Source organism: Sus scrofa, chromosome 1, assembly GCF_000003025.6.
Source record: "Sus scrofa isolate TJ Tabasco breed Duroc chromosome 1, Sscrofa11.1, whole genome shotgun sequence".
Lineage (NCBI taxonomy): Eukaryota > Metazoa > Chordata > Mammalia > Artiodactyla > Suidae > Sus > Sus scrofa.
This window is the reverse complement of record NC_010443.5, coordinates 85,052,934-85,068,965: the sequence shown is the minus strand read 5'-3', so window position 1 is coordinate 85,068,965 and position 16,032 is coordinate 85,052,934.

The window sequence follows — 16,032 nt, the reverse complement described above, 5'->3', positions numbered from 1 at the left end:
GTCTAATTAGAGCTGTAGCTGCTGGCCTACACCAGAGCCACAGCAACTCCAGATGTGAGCCGCGTCTTCGACCTACACCACAGCTCATGGCAATGACGGATCTTGAACCCACTGAGCGATTCCAGGGATCGAACACTCAACCTCATGGTTCCCCATCGGGTTCATTAACCACTGTGCCATGACGGGAATTCCAAGGGATATGATTGAAATGCTGAAAAAAATAAACGCAATAATTCTGTTTTGATTCAAGATCAAAGGTAAAGAAAAAAATATTTTCCACATATAAGTATTTAGATGGCTTACCTCATGCTGAATTTGTCCAAAATATCACTAAAAAATATACAATAGCAAGAAGAAAAATAAACCCAAGATACGTAATGGGATACAAGAAGCAATAAAAACCTATTAATTTTTTTAAAAGTTCGAAAGGATTATATATGACATAGGGTTATTATTTTAATGGAAATGTAGATATTCATCATGGAATTATATATATGTACATATATGTATATAATTATATATCAGAAGCACACACACATACACATATATATGTAATCTGAGTGAAATTTCACCTTTAAAATTGTATGTGTGTGTGTGTGTGTGTGTGTGTGTGTGTCTGTTTAGGGCTGCACTGGTGGCATATAGAGGTTCCCTGGCTAGGGGTCAAATAGGAGCTGTAGCTGCTGGACTATGCCACAGACACAGCAATGCCAGATCTGAGCCACATTTGCGACCTATGCTACTGCTCACAGCAATGCCAGATCCTTAACCTGCTGAGTGAAGCCAGGGATCGAACCTTCATCCTCATAGATACTAGTCGGGTTCGTTAACCACTGAGCCATAATAGGAACTCCACCCTTAAAACTTTCAAATGTTATTTTTACCTTAAATTAGCAAGAAGTTGAGATATTTTCATTGGGGAAAGATTTTACTGAACACTGTCAATCAATTAATATTTGTTACCAATGAAACATATATCCAGTTGATAGAATGAAGGATTCTATATAATATCCTCTAAATGAAATTCAGTGTTAATTGAAATATTCTATAAAAATGACTGTTAAGACAATTAAACACCGGCTTTTTCACTTATGTGAAAATTAATCAAGTTCTTAATATCTAATATTACGAGAATCACACTTTCAAGTTTGTACCTTATTGGAGAGTCACTGCTAGTAAATGAAAAAATCAAGTTAAATTAAAAATAATAACATCAATGTGTCTCCAAGCAATATAAAAATTAACTTCCAAGTTCATAAGAGATAAGGCTCATCTTCTATAAGAACGATAATTATATATAAAATGTTAGATCCTTGGTACATCTTTTGTGCAATAAAGAATATTAAATGATTCACTATTATTATTAAACACAAACTCTAAAAGAAAAATAAACAAGAACTGGGCAGAATCACGAAGCAGTGATTCCTTGTTACACTTTTATGAATACGTAGCTATTGCCATTTTGTTTCCTTGGTGGCTTGGTGAGATTTCTAAGATTCTAAGATTTCTAAGATGCCTCCTTCATTGAATATCTAGTAGTTACCAACTCATCATTTTCACTAAAGCTTTTCAAATCTATCCTTTTTATTTACTTCCTACATGATGCTTCCTAAAGACTCATGATTCATTTCTCCCACCCAACTTCTTTTCACTCCAAATACACTTTTGTTGAAGTTCTCATCATGAAGCACACCCCTGAGTATGGCATAGAAAAACTCTTAACAGTTACTTGTCCCTCATACTTTTAGGTTTATATTCCTTTACTGGACCTTAAATTCTTATCTATTCTTCAGAGACCTATATCAGTGTTAAACGTAGAAATTTAGGAATGGATGGATGTAGTAGGACTAGAGAAAACAATATGTTTAATTCATAAAAAGAAATGTACAAATGATAAAGAGTAGTTTTGTGCTGAGCAATAAGGAGGATCAACAAGAAGTCAGAATAGGAAGAGGATGGCCAGAGATAGGGCTGCAGCCCATCCATTCTCTCTCTTTTTAGAGGATTGCACTTTCCCCAAGGTAGTGATAGTTTGCATATGGAAGCTTCGGGCTTGGCTGATTTGCATTTCTTTGATGTCCAATTCAGGGCATTCAATCCAGTATCTGTCCAAATTGTTTCATTCCATTACTTTTTTTTTTTTTTTTTTTGGCCTTTTTAGTGCTGCATTCATGCCATATAGAGGTTCCCAGGCAATGGGGCTGAATCAGAGCGGTAGTTGCTGACCTACACCACAGCCACAGCAATGCAGGATCCAAGTCACATCTGTGATCTATGCCACAGCTCATGGCAATGCCAGACCTTTAACCCACTGAGGAGGCCAGGGATCAAAACTGCAACCTCTTGGATACAAGTTGGTTCATTAACCGCTGAACCACAACAGGAACTCCATTATTCCATTACTTATAATGTTGTTGGTTTAGAGGGGGGAAAAAAGTGCCCAATTACCAATCTAGAAAGTACATTTAAAACAGGATCCTTATCCATTCCAAAGGCAATAGTTTGCATCTATTAACCCCAAATTCATTGGCAACTATATCTAGTCACTTATGATGGAGCATGATATTGTGAGAAAAAAGAATGTATACATGTATATGAGTGACTGGGTCACCTTGCTGTCCAGTAGAAAATTGAAAGAACATTGTAAACCAGCTAGAACGGAAAAAATAAAAATCATTAAAAGATTAAAAAAAAAAAAAAGGTTCCTTACTAGACATTAATCTTTTATCTCATAGAAGGAGTATCTAAAATGTTTGAACTATTCTGGTGCTGTCAGGAATCTTTTATCTATGATTGGAAACAGTGATAATAACATCCAGGTGATGGTGACCCAAACATAATGATGCTGAGTGCTTATCATTCCATCAATGTCAGTCAAGGAGAAAGACTGGAAGGAAGCCTATTTGTTTGTGCTAAGAGTAACACTTAGTGGTCTCTTAGGGGAGGATAATCTAACCAAATCTCACTAAAATAATTTGAATGGATTTCAGATAAAAGCTTAAGAAGCCACATTATCTTACTTCCCTATAGGACTTTAATTACAAAAGTAAAAATGTCTTATTTCATTTTACATGTCTATATCTATTTATTATATATGTTAAAATATTTATTTCTATATTATAATATTTTATAATTAATTTTAATAGCAGATTAAAATATATTACACAGATATTCCTATAAAATATCCCACCAATATCTGGGATTATATGCTGTCTTCTCAAGGTCACCCTGTGAAATTCTATTCATGAACTCAAATCAGCTCTGTACATTTGATTTGCATGCCCCTAAGCTTATCAAGCATGACAGGATATAGAAAAGGAACCATGATGGCCTAATTTTCAGTTTAGGCTCCATAGCAATAGATACCATAGTTGAAAGGGAGTTCATCATGCAAAGCTTGAAAAGAGAGCTGGAAGATAACTAGTTATGTGACACTTTGTTGACCACCACATTTAGACTATAAAAGAGGCTTGGAGAAAACAGGAACAGAATTGGAAATTAGGAGAAGATTTTGGAGAATCTTGGAGTTTTTTTTTTTTTTTTTTTTTTTTTTTAACCCCATCACTCATCCATTCTACGGAGTAATACAGGAAATGCTTCTCCTCTCATCAGTTTAGGAATAGGGGCTTCAATGGCTTTTAGTGCAATCAACTGTAGAGCTTAATATTTGACCTCATGATTTTGTGAATACAGTCTGAAATTAAAAGGGCCAGAGACTGGCTGACTGGACACTCTGATGATGATACAGAAATAGTGCTGCATGGTGTGGGGGGGCTTCTAGAATTTGTGGAAGTATTTCCCACTGTCTATATGGGGGCTACATATGACAGCTGCTGACATAGGTTATTTTTAGATGCAATCCAGAGAGTACTGGAGGGAAATACTGACACTAATCTTGTAAGAACACTGTATATCCAGAGGCTGAGAACAAAGCTATAAGTACTGAGCTGAAGAAGATCCATATGTCCATGTCCAAAGAAGGACCTGCAGGTAAAAGATGCCCAGAAAGAGTGAGTCTTTTCAAGAGACCATGGAGATACTCCTGAAAAGAAGCAGCAGCTTTAGACAGTGGCAAGGGCTAGATAAGTGAACTGATGCCATCTTGGATGGTGCTGGGGCAAATTAGACCTCTCGTGTTACTGTAATTCCTCCATCTGTTCAACCATAGCTAATAAGATAAAGAACAGATAGAAACCCAAACAGGGAAAACAAGATGTTGCCAAATATGTCCATTTTCCACTTCAGGTATTCCACAAAATTAAGATAAAAAGAAATATTTCAGTGAAATTTCAAGTTTTGATTTTTAATGGAACTGAGTAGCTAGATTTTTTTAAACTAATAGTATCTTTTAAGAACATTTCATGGTCTAAGATAAAGCAAAGACTCTGTATAATTTGCCCAGATTTTCATTCTTGGGATATAGTAACTCCTTAGATTAAATTAAAATTAAATTTCAGTTAACATTAAAGCTGATTTCTATTATACCAATGAACTCCTCTAGTACCCTATTACTGTTTCAGAGCCACATTTGAAGAAAATAATTTTTAAATGCTTTTCATTTAAAAAAAAAAAAGTAGTCCTCAGTAACAATTAATCCTCCACCAATACGTGGATACTCTCTTACAATAGCAATGCCCCCTTTCCTTTGTAATCACTGGGAGGCTCATCAATTGCATTCATTTTAAAATATTTTCAGATATAAAATAACATGCTTTGTGAAGTCTATGATTATTTTCATAGTGGATATAAGCTTCCTTTCTAATGAACACTGATGAGGTAAACCTTAATGTGCCAGGAACAAGAGAACATGTCTTCAGTTCTGCAACTCATTTGAAATTCATTTTGCCCCAAATTAACAGGAAATATCACATTGGTCATATTGAGATCATACTATCCAACAAATGGAACTATTTTTTACTTAATTTTAGATTAGTCATTATCCTCATAATACAAATGAACTTAAAAGGAAAGAGTTTGTCTCTTTCTTTGTTTTGTTTTGTTTTGTTTTTGTTTTGTTTTGGTCCCAAAATTCCAATCACCACTTTGAAGATTTTTTGCTACTGTTATGGCACAGTTTTAGGAAAGGCAAATGTACAGTTAAATGGTACTGAAATCTACATCTCTGTAGGTTTTAACGTTCTTTGGGAACACCCTGCAGACTTATTGCAGCATTGTGCATCATGGATGAGGATTTGGCATAAGGAGGCCATCTTTTTGGTATCACCTAAGGAAATTCAGTTACTGGAGGACCAAAGGACCTTGTTAATAAGGCCTATAGAGCAGACCCTGACTTGGACTCTGGGAGTAGAAATACTGAGATTTTACTATGAGTGTACAATGGTACATCAGTTTCTCCTATGCTTCTGAGTCCTCAGCATTCAGGGACCCAGTTTAAGGTAATGACTGATAGTCTTCTATGCAATTAATCTATTCCCCAAAATACTTGTTCTTAAATTTTTCTTCTATTGCTTTTGGAAAATTCTTTTAAGCATAGTAATACTCTAAGTTTACTCATTTGAAAGAAATATGTGGTCTTCTTGAAACCAAAGAAGGCATAAAAACAGAAAAATAAGACCAAAATCATTGTCTGAGAACATCACTTTTATCTTATTGAATAATGTAATGAGATAGAACTTTCATTAAACCTCATTAAGAAAAAAACTATTGGGAGATTTTTTTTAAAAAAGGAATGGTATATTTTTAAAAAAGAAAGACAAAGAATTATGACAAAACTATGCTCTTGATATGATTTAATAAGGTTGTATATTTGGAAAAAACAGAAACACTAATTCGGAAAGATACTAGCACTACAATGTATTCAGTAGCACTGTTTTCAATAGCCAAGACCTAAGTGCCCATCAACACATGACTGAATAAAGAAGATGTGGTATATAATATTAGCCATAAAAAATGAAATTATGCCACTTGCAGCAACCTGGATGGACCTGGATAATGTTATGCTTAGCAGAATAAGTCAGGCAGATAGAGACAAATAATATATGATATCACTTCTACATGGAATCTAAAAAATAATACAAATGAGTGTGTATTCAAAACAGAAACATACTCATGGTATAAGAAACAAACTTATAGTTACCAAAGGGAAGAAGGTAGAGGGGAGGAACAAATTAGGGGTATAGGATTAGGAGATACAAACTAATGTGTATAAAATAGATAAGCAACCAGGATAGATTGTGTAGCAGAGGGAATTTTAGCCATTATCTTGTAATAATGTATAATGGAGCATAAGGTATGAAAATAATGAATCAGTATGCTGTACACCTGAAACTAATATAATATTGTAAATCAACTATGCTTCAATAAAAAAAGAGAAAAAAAATCAAAAGAGGAAAAAACTTCCATTGTGTTTGAGCAAAATAAATACATATAAATAAATATATAAATGAATAGAATTTAGTGGAGAAAAATAAACATGGACATATAAGAGGAAAAATATCAGCAAAGTTACTTGCTTGATGACTTTGGGAGGTAAAAAAAGACAATTTCAAGGAGTCAAAAATTCTAAAGTTCAGAGGCAAGGATAATTGCATCCACTGTTAAGAAAATATACTCAATGTGGGAATACCATAAATAGACTGGATAAGTTGGCAAGATATTCATATATAGACATGACTGAGGAAGTGGTGATTGCTCTAAAGAAGTCAACTTCTAGAGTTCCCTTTTGGTGCAGCAGGTTAAGCATCTGGCATTGTCTCTGCAGTGGCTCAGGTTGCTGCTGAGCCACAATCCCTGACCAGGTTCAATCCCTGACCAGGGAACTTCCATATACTGCAGGGGTAACCAAAAAAAAAGAAAAAGAAATAAGTAAACTTCTGAAATCATCTGTGTACAGATGCTGACTAAAACCTGGAGTTGCAATCATGGAATATGATGGATGTACTCACACTGCAATTTAACTTCCTCCTGTTCCTTTCATCCTCACTGGCAATAGAAGGTGGGCATTTCAACCTTCTCAGAGTCCACATGCTGGCAATCAGGTAGAGTCTCTGTTGCTTCATGACAGAACACATTCCATTCCTCTGCTTTCCCTTCAGAAATCCTACATTTGAGCCATTTGGACAGGAAAATGGTCACTTACGTCGCATAACTCTCTTTTTTTTTTTTTTTTTTTTTTTTCCCACTGTACAGCAAGGGGGTCAGGTTATCCTTACATGTATACATTACAATTACAGTTTTTCCCCCACCCTTTCTTCTGTTGCAACATGAGTATCTAGACATAGTTCTCAATGCTATTCAGCAGGATCTCCTTGTAAATCTATTCTAGGTTGTGTCTGATAAGCCCAAGCTCCCGATCCCTCCCACTCCCTCCCCCTCCCATCAGGCAACCACAAGTCTCTTCTCCAAGTCCATGATTTTCTTTTCTGAGGAGATGTTCATTTGTGCTGGATATTAGAGTCCAGTTATAAGTGATATCATATGGTATTTGTCTTTGTCTTTCTGGCTCATTTCACTCAGGATGAGATTCTCTAGTTCCATCCATGTTGCTGCAAATGGCATTATGTCATCCTTTTTTATGGCTGAGTAGTATTCCATTGTGTATATATACCACTTCTTCCTAATCCAATCCTCTGTCGATGACATTTGGATTGTTTCCATGTCCTGGCTATTGTGAATAGTGCTGCAATGAACATGCAGGTGCATGTGTCTCTTTTAAGTAGAGTTTTGTCCGGATAGATACCCAAGAGTGGGATTTCAGGGTCATATGGAAGTTCTATGTATAGATTTCTAAGGTATCTCCAAACTGTTCTCCATAGTGGCTGTACCAGTTTACATTCCCACCAGCAGTGCAGGAGGGTTCCCTTTTCTCCACAGCCCCTCCAGCACTAGTTATTTGTCGATTTATTAATGATGGCCATTCTGACTGGTGTGAGGTGGTATCTCATGGTAGTTTTGATTTGCATTTCTCTTATAATCAGCGATGTTGAGCATTTTTTCATGTGTTTGTTGGCCAACTGTATATCTTCTTTGGAGAAATGTCTATTCAGGTCTTTTGCCCATTTTTCCATTGATTGATTGATTTTTTTGCTGTTGGGTTGTATAAGTTGTTTATATATTCTAGACATTAAGCCCTTGTCAGTTGCATCATTTGAAACTATTTTCTCCCATTCTGTAAGTTGTCCTTTTGTTTTCTTTTTGGTTTCCTTTGCTGTGCAAAAGCTTTTCAGTTTGATGAGGTCCCATGGGTTTATTTTTGCTCTAATTTCTATTGCTTTGGGAGACTGACCTGAGAAAATATTCATGATGTTGATGTCAGAGAGTGTTTTGCCTATGTTTTCTTCTAGGAGTTTGATGGTGTCCTGTCGTATATTTAAGTCTTTCAGCCATTTGGAGTTTATTTTGGTGCATGGTGTGAGGGTGTGTTCTAGTTTCATTGCTTTGCATGCAGCTGTCCAGGTTTGCCAGCAATGCTTGCTGAATAGACTTTCTTTTTCCCATTTTATGTTCTTGCCTCCCTTGTCAAAGATGAATTGACCATAGGTGTCCGGGTTTATTTCCGGTTCTCTATTCTGTTCCATTGGTCTGTCTGTCTGTTTCGATACCAGTACCACACTGTTTTGATGACTGTGGCTTTGTAGTATTTCTTGAAGTCTGGGAGAGTTATGCCTCCTGCTTGGTTTTTGTTTCTCAGGATTGCTTTGGCAATTCTGGGTCTTTTGTGGTTCCATATAAATGTTTGGATTGTTTGTTGTACTTCTGTGAAAAATGTCCTGGGTAATTTGATAGGGATTGCATTGAATCTGTAGATTGCTTTGGGTAGTATGGCCATTTTTACAATATTGATTTTCCCAATCAAGGAACATGGAATATCTTTCCATTTCTTTACATCTTCTTTGATTCTTTGATTAAGGTTTTATAGTTCTCGGCATATAGGTCCTTTACCTCCTTGGTCAGGTGTATTCCCAGGTATTTGATTTTGTGAGGTACAATTTTAAAAGGTATCGTATTTTTGTATTCCTTTTCTTTTTTTTTTTTTTTTTTTTTTTTGTCTTTTGTTTTTTGTCTTTTGTTGTTGTTGTTGTTGTTGTTGCTATTTCTTGGGCCGCTCCCGCGGCATATGGAGGTTCCCAGGCTAGGGGTCTAATCAGAGCTGTAGCCACCAGCCTACACCAGAGCCACAGCAACGCGGGAACCGAGCCACGTCTGCAACCTACACCACAGCTCACGGCAACGCCGGATCGTTAACCCACTGAGCAAGGGCAGGGACCGAACCTGCAACCTCATGGTTCCTAGTCGGATTCGTTAACCACTGCGCCACGACGGGAACTCCTGTATTCCTTTTCTAATGTTTCATTGCTGGTATACAGAAATGCAACTGACTTCTGAATGTTAATCTTATATCCTGCCACTTTGCTGAATTTATTCATCAGTTCAAGGAGTTTTGGGGTTGAGTCCTTAGGGTTTTCTAGGTATAGTATCATGTCATCTCCATACAGTGACAGTTTGATCTCTTCTCTTCCTATATGGATGCCTTTTATTTCTTTGGTTTGTCTAATTGCTGTGGCTAGGACTTCCAAAACTATGTTGAAGAGCAGTGGTGAGAGTGGGCATCCCTGTCTTGTTCCAGATTGGAGTGAGAAGGCTTTCAGTTTTTCCCCATTGAGGATTATATTTGCTGTGGGTTTATCATAAATGGCTTTGATTATATTCAGGAATGTTCCCTCCATACCCACTTTGGCGAGGGTCTTGATCATGAATGGATGTTGAACTTTGTCAAATGCTTTTTCTGTGTCTATTGAGATGATCATATGATTTTTGACTTTTTTTTTGTTAATGTGGTGTATGATGCTGATTGATTTGCGTATGTTGAACCATCCTTGTGAACCTGGGATGAACCCTACCTGGTCATGGCGTATAATTTTTTTGGTATGTTGTTGGATTCGGTTGGCTAAGATTTTGTTGAGAATTTTTGCATCTATATTCATCAATGATATTGGGCGATAGTTTTCTTTTTTGGTGGTATCTCTGTCTGGTTTTGGAATGAGGGTGATGGTGGCCTCATAGAATGTCTTTGGGAGTATTCCTTCTTCTTCAACCTTTTGAAAGAGTTTAAGGAGGATGGGCACCAATTCCTCTTTATATGTTTGGTAAAATTCACCTGTGAAGCCATCTGGTCCTGGACTTTTATTTGTAGGGAGTGATTTTATGACCTCTTCAATTTCATTTCTAGTGATCGGTCTGTTCAGTTGGTCTGTTTCTGCTTGATTCAGTTTTGGCAGGCTGTAAGATTCTAGAAAATTGTCCATTTCTTTCAACCATGGAAGTTTATTTCCCAAGGCTTTTTAACCTCTCTCTACCAGTATCATCAGTTGTGGTTTGATAATTTTTATAATCTTTTAAATTTGAAGCTAATTTTTTTTTTTTGCTTTTTAGGGCTGCACGTACGACATATGGAGGTTCCCAGACCAGGGGTAGAATCAGAGCTGCAGCTGCCGGCCTATACCACAGCCACAGCAATGCAGGATCCAAGCCGAGTCTGCAACCTACACCACAGCTTATGTCAATACCAGATCCCCAACCCACTGAGCAAGGCCAGGGATTGAACCCACAACCTCATGGTTCCTATTCAAATTCGTTTCCACTGCTCCATGGAAGGAACTCCTAATTTAATTTTGAATAAGCAATATAAGACCACAGTTAGTAAAACCAAAATATAAACTGAAAATCTCCTGTTCACACCAGTTCCCCAGGCAGCCAGCCCCGTTCTTCAATGCTGCCAAGATAAATGTTGTTATTAATTCCTTCCCTTACCTTTTGTTTTACTTCAGTAATGTCTTTTTGAGTGTTCATACAAATATAAATATAGATAATTTCCCATATTTTACCCCAAAAAGGCAATCAACTATACACATTTTTTGTATCTTGCTTTTTACCACTTAACACTATATCTGTATGGATGTCCTAGTTCTATCGCATAGCTGACTTTAAAAAAAAAGCTACAATATGTTTAATCTTCAAATAATGATGATTAGAGTTATTTTCAAATGTCCTCATTACAAACAGTGCTGCAGTGAAAAAACTTAGATATGTTCATTTCATATTTCAGCAAATAAATCTTAGTTTTCATTTCTATGATCCAAAATAACAGTTTGAGATGCCTTGTATCATAAATTATTTTATTGAACTATATTAAAATACCATAATAAAAATAAACACCATAATAATTCATGTTTTTTTAAATCCCCCAGACTGCCACCATCAGAGAATATCTGTGTGACCTTGGGGCAATTACTTAAAATCTTTGTTAGTTCATCATCAGTTAAAGGGTCAATAATAGCCATTTCTATCACTAGAGTTGTTTTAAAGATCAAAGAAATTAATATATCTTTAAGTATTTAAACATTTGCTAGCACATACTAAGTGCTCAAAAATGCTATTATCAATATTCTAAAGCTTAATGAAATTCATGATATTTAGTGATATTTTATAAAATAATTAGGCTAATCATTGACCTGGTAAACATTTTTTACAAAACAAATGGAAGGGAAGTCTTTATTTTGTGGTTTTTAAATTTTAAATATCTGGCCAATCATGATGGTTTATACCTCTGTTAGTATAGACTCCTAGGGCAAGATTCAAATTAATAATAATATAAATTCATATTTCAAGAACTCTTCTTAATTTCTTTCAGGTTTTATCATATAGTGAGGTTGATAAATTCCTTTAGACATTTTAGGGTTGAAAGTACTGACTGCCATTTTCCGGTTGTTTCTACATGTTTACATTAAGATAGAAAACAGAGAACTATAGATTTTTTGCAGTAATATTTCACAATTTTTGTTATGTTTAGTTAATAGCAATGTGTTGAATGAAATACACTAAAATGATCAAATGAGAAATAGTGATCTCTTTCAGGTTGTCAAACTCCCATTGTTCTATCAGAGTATTTTTGTGTATCCATAGACACAAATTATACATGGACCATATAGCTTATCATCCAAACTGGACCAATTTTGAAAGTGAAAGGACAGGACCAAACTAAGTTTACTCTGAACAAACTGAGAGGGATTATCATGCAACATATGTGACATTTAACAGAAATTGTTCAGGAAATTTAATTCTTTGCTTTATTATAATAAAAGTAAATACAAATTGAAGTGCTATTTTATTCTGCACTGCAGTGACTAATTTTGCACACTGTCTGGGCTTTGTCCACTGTAGTAGGGAGACAAGTGGAACAAAGGACTTCATTAAGAATTAATGCTATTTGCAGCAACGTGGATGCAATTAGAGATTCTCATTCTATGTGAAGTAAGTCAGAAAGAGAAAGACAGAGTTCCCTTCATGGCTCAACAGAAACAAATCTGCTCAGTATCCATGAGGATGTAGGTTCAATCCCTGGCCTCGATCAATGTGTTGAAGATCCGGCATTGCTGTGAGCTGTGGTGTAAGTTGCAGATGTGGCTCAGATCCCGAGTTGCTATGGCTGTGGTGTAGGCCGGCAGCTGCAGCTCTGATTGGACCCCTAGCCTGGGAACTTCCATATGCCACTGGTGTGCCATCCCCCCAGAAAAGAGAGAAATACAAATACCATGTGATATCACTTATATGTGTAATCTAAAGTAGGGCACAAATGAACCCTTATATGAAAGAGAAGCAGACTCACAGACATAGAGAACAGACCTGGGGTTGTCAAGTTGGAGGGGTAATGGGATGAACTGAGAATTTGGGGTGAGCAGATCCAAACTATTGCATTTAGAATGGATAAGCAGTGAGGTCCTGCTGTATAGCACTGGGAACTATATCCCACCTCTTGGAATAGACCATGAAGGAAGATGATATAAGAAAAGGAAAGTATATATATGTATAACTGGGTCACTTTGCTGTACAGCAGAAATTGGTACATTATTGTAAATTAACTATATTTCAATACAAAATAAATCTTTTTAAAAAAGTTTTGCTATAGGTTGAAGGAAAACTATTGGTAGAGAAGGAAGAAGATTTTTAAAAGTTTGCTGAAAAAGTACAGATACGTGGAATTATTTTGCTGTAATGTGGCTACAGAATGATGTAGGCAGAGAAGATTGAACACATGGGCTCTGTCCCCAGATCAGCCAGTAACTCACAGGATGATCTCCATGACTTCAATTAACCCCATTGATTTGCTTGCTCATCTGTAAAATATTTCAAATGATGATCTTTAAATTTACTTCACTGATTTCTGCATGCAGTAATACTTCCAGCACTCTGACTTTTTAAATTTTTCAACAAATAGGAAATATAATTTGTATAGTCCTTACTTGCTGTTAGGGAAAATTCACTACTTGTCAGAACTTGACAAATGATCACTTGTGTCAAAAGTATTGAGGATAATATAAGGAGAAACTTGTAAAAATTTTATGTATTCTTACATTTTCTTTCTGAATATTTATATATTATTAACATTTTCCCAAGTACTATTCTTTTACATTTCTACTTGTATGTATGTTTTTTCACAAATTTGTGAAGCTGTCTCTGACTCCCATTTCACTAAGTATTATTTTTGTGTTTCTTTTCATCATATTAACTAATATAAGTTATTTCTCAAGATGAGAAATGACCCAAATTTAGAATATTAAAAAATGGAGTTCCCATTGTGGTGCAGCAGAAATAAATCTGACCAATATCCATGAGGATGGGGGTTCAATCCCTGGCTTCATTCAGTGGGTCAGGGATCCGGTGTTGCTGTGAGCTGTAGCGTAGTTCACAGACAAAGCTCAGATCCCACGTTGCTGTGGTTGTGGCATAAGCTGGCAGCTACTGCTCTGATTCTACCCCCAGACCCCTAGCCTGGGAACTTCCATATGACACGGGTGTGGCCCTAAAAAGCAAAAACAATATATATATATTTATATATATTATAATAATATATATATATAATTCTCCAATTTCTTAATCATACATTTTAATTCTCATATAAGCCCTGAGTTATTTGAATCCTAAATCATACACTGTTATATATATGGAAAATAATGATAACTTGGATTTTTGAAGAAATGCTCTGCTGTTGTAAAGTTTTATTAAAATGTCCAATAAATACAAGATATGATTGTTCCTATTAGGTTTCTGTGTATGTAATGCCACAGAAATATACTATAAAAATAAAATTAAATTAACCAATTAGTTGGTCTTCAAAAAGTGGTATGATTAATCTTGATTAAGTTTCTTAGAACACCCAATTCAGTGAATTGTTTGTTGTGTCAGTACATTCTGGAAAACTATGCATAGATTTTGGACATGTTTACTTGCAGAGGAAGAGATGTAAGGAATAACTTCACATTATTTATATTGTAAAAAGCGAAAAGATTTTGTTTAGATATTAAAGGGTAAACTTTTTTTAAAGTTTTATTTATTTATTTTTTTGGTTGCACCTGTGGCATGTGGAAGTTCCCAAGCCAGGGATCGATCCTATGCCACAGCAGTAACAACACCAGATCTTTAACCCACTGAGCGACCAGGGAATTCCTAAACAGTAAAAATTAGCTGGTTATGATTCGTAAAAATAAAAAAAGCTTTGCACCCATTTCATTGTTTAATTCTGGAGACTAATCCAGGACACTTGAGATAAGAAGGGGAACGTGGAGTATCTGTACATTCCATTAGAAATAAAACAAAATCTCTCAGAGAAAAGAGGAAAAAGTAAATCCATACTAAAAATTGTTAAATAGATTTCTTCTCAGAAGTATAGGATATACCTCTTGAATCGGTGGCTAAAAATAGAATTCCTCCATGATAACATGTGAAAATGGTATGTGTACGTGCATATGTAATTTAGTCACAATGCTGTACAGTAGAAAAAAAAGTATTGAGGAAATAACTATCAAAAAAAAAAAAGAATTCCTCCATGTTTTTCAAAATATTTCGAATTACAACAAATACTTAAATTTGATAGATTTTTCACAAATTGTGTGTACAAAAATCAAATTTCTGTAAGGAGATGTTATTTTCAAGTGACAAATCGTGGTTAATATATATAGCATTAACTAAAATTTTGAATGTAGTCATGGGAATAAATATTAATATTATACTCATATTATTATGCACTTAATTGTAAAATACTATTATTTATTTTATGGTCATTTTCTCATATAATCATGACAACCAGATACGGAAGTTGTTACTAAAATAACAACTTTGTATTTGAGGAAAACTGAGGTTAAATAATTTGCCCAAATTAAGGACTAGAAGGCAGCAGAATCTGAACTCAAAACCAAATCAGTATGTTTGCAAACCACATGCATCTACCACCTCTGTCCTAGGATTAAATCATCTCCTACACTACCAGAGACTGTGATTAAATATCACTGTTATGAAGTGGAGAATGAAAAAATAATACCAGGACATCCCAACGTGGCTCAGCGCTAACGAACCCAACTAGGATCCGTGAGGACGTGGGTTCTCTCCCTGGCCTCCCTCAGAAGGGTTAAGGATCTGCATTGCTGTGAGCTGTGGGCATTGCTGTGGCTGTGGTGTAGGCTGGCAGCTACAGCTCCGATTAGACCCCTAGCCTGAGAATTTCCATATGTCATGGGTGTGGCCCTAAAAAGACAAAAAAAAAAAAAAAAAAAAGAAGGAAAGAAGGGAAGAAATAAAGAAAGAAAGAGAGAGAGAAAGAAAGAGAGAGAGAGAAAGAAAGAAAGAAGGAAGGAAGGAAGGAAGGAAGGAAGGAAGGAAGGAAGGAAGGAAGGAAGGAAAGAAAGAAGGAAAGAAAGAAAGAAAGAAAAAGAAAATAAAAAATAATACCATTAAGGCATCAGCTATAACTCTTTTAATCTTCACAGACACCTAGTTTGATTCTTGGCCTAAAATAATAACAAAGTAACAATTGATAATTATAGAGATATTACTACATGTGAGGCAGTTTGCCATGGGCTAGTTGATAGGATCTTTACTAAAACCCTGTATGAAAGAAAGTATTATTATCCTTCTTTTAAACACGAGAAAGCCAAAGTTTAGAAAGGTTAAATGTCTTGCAATAAGCCATGCAACCTGTAAGATGGGGAGCTGAGACAAATATCTAATTCTAAGTCTGGG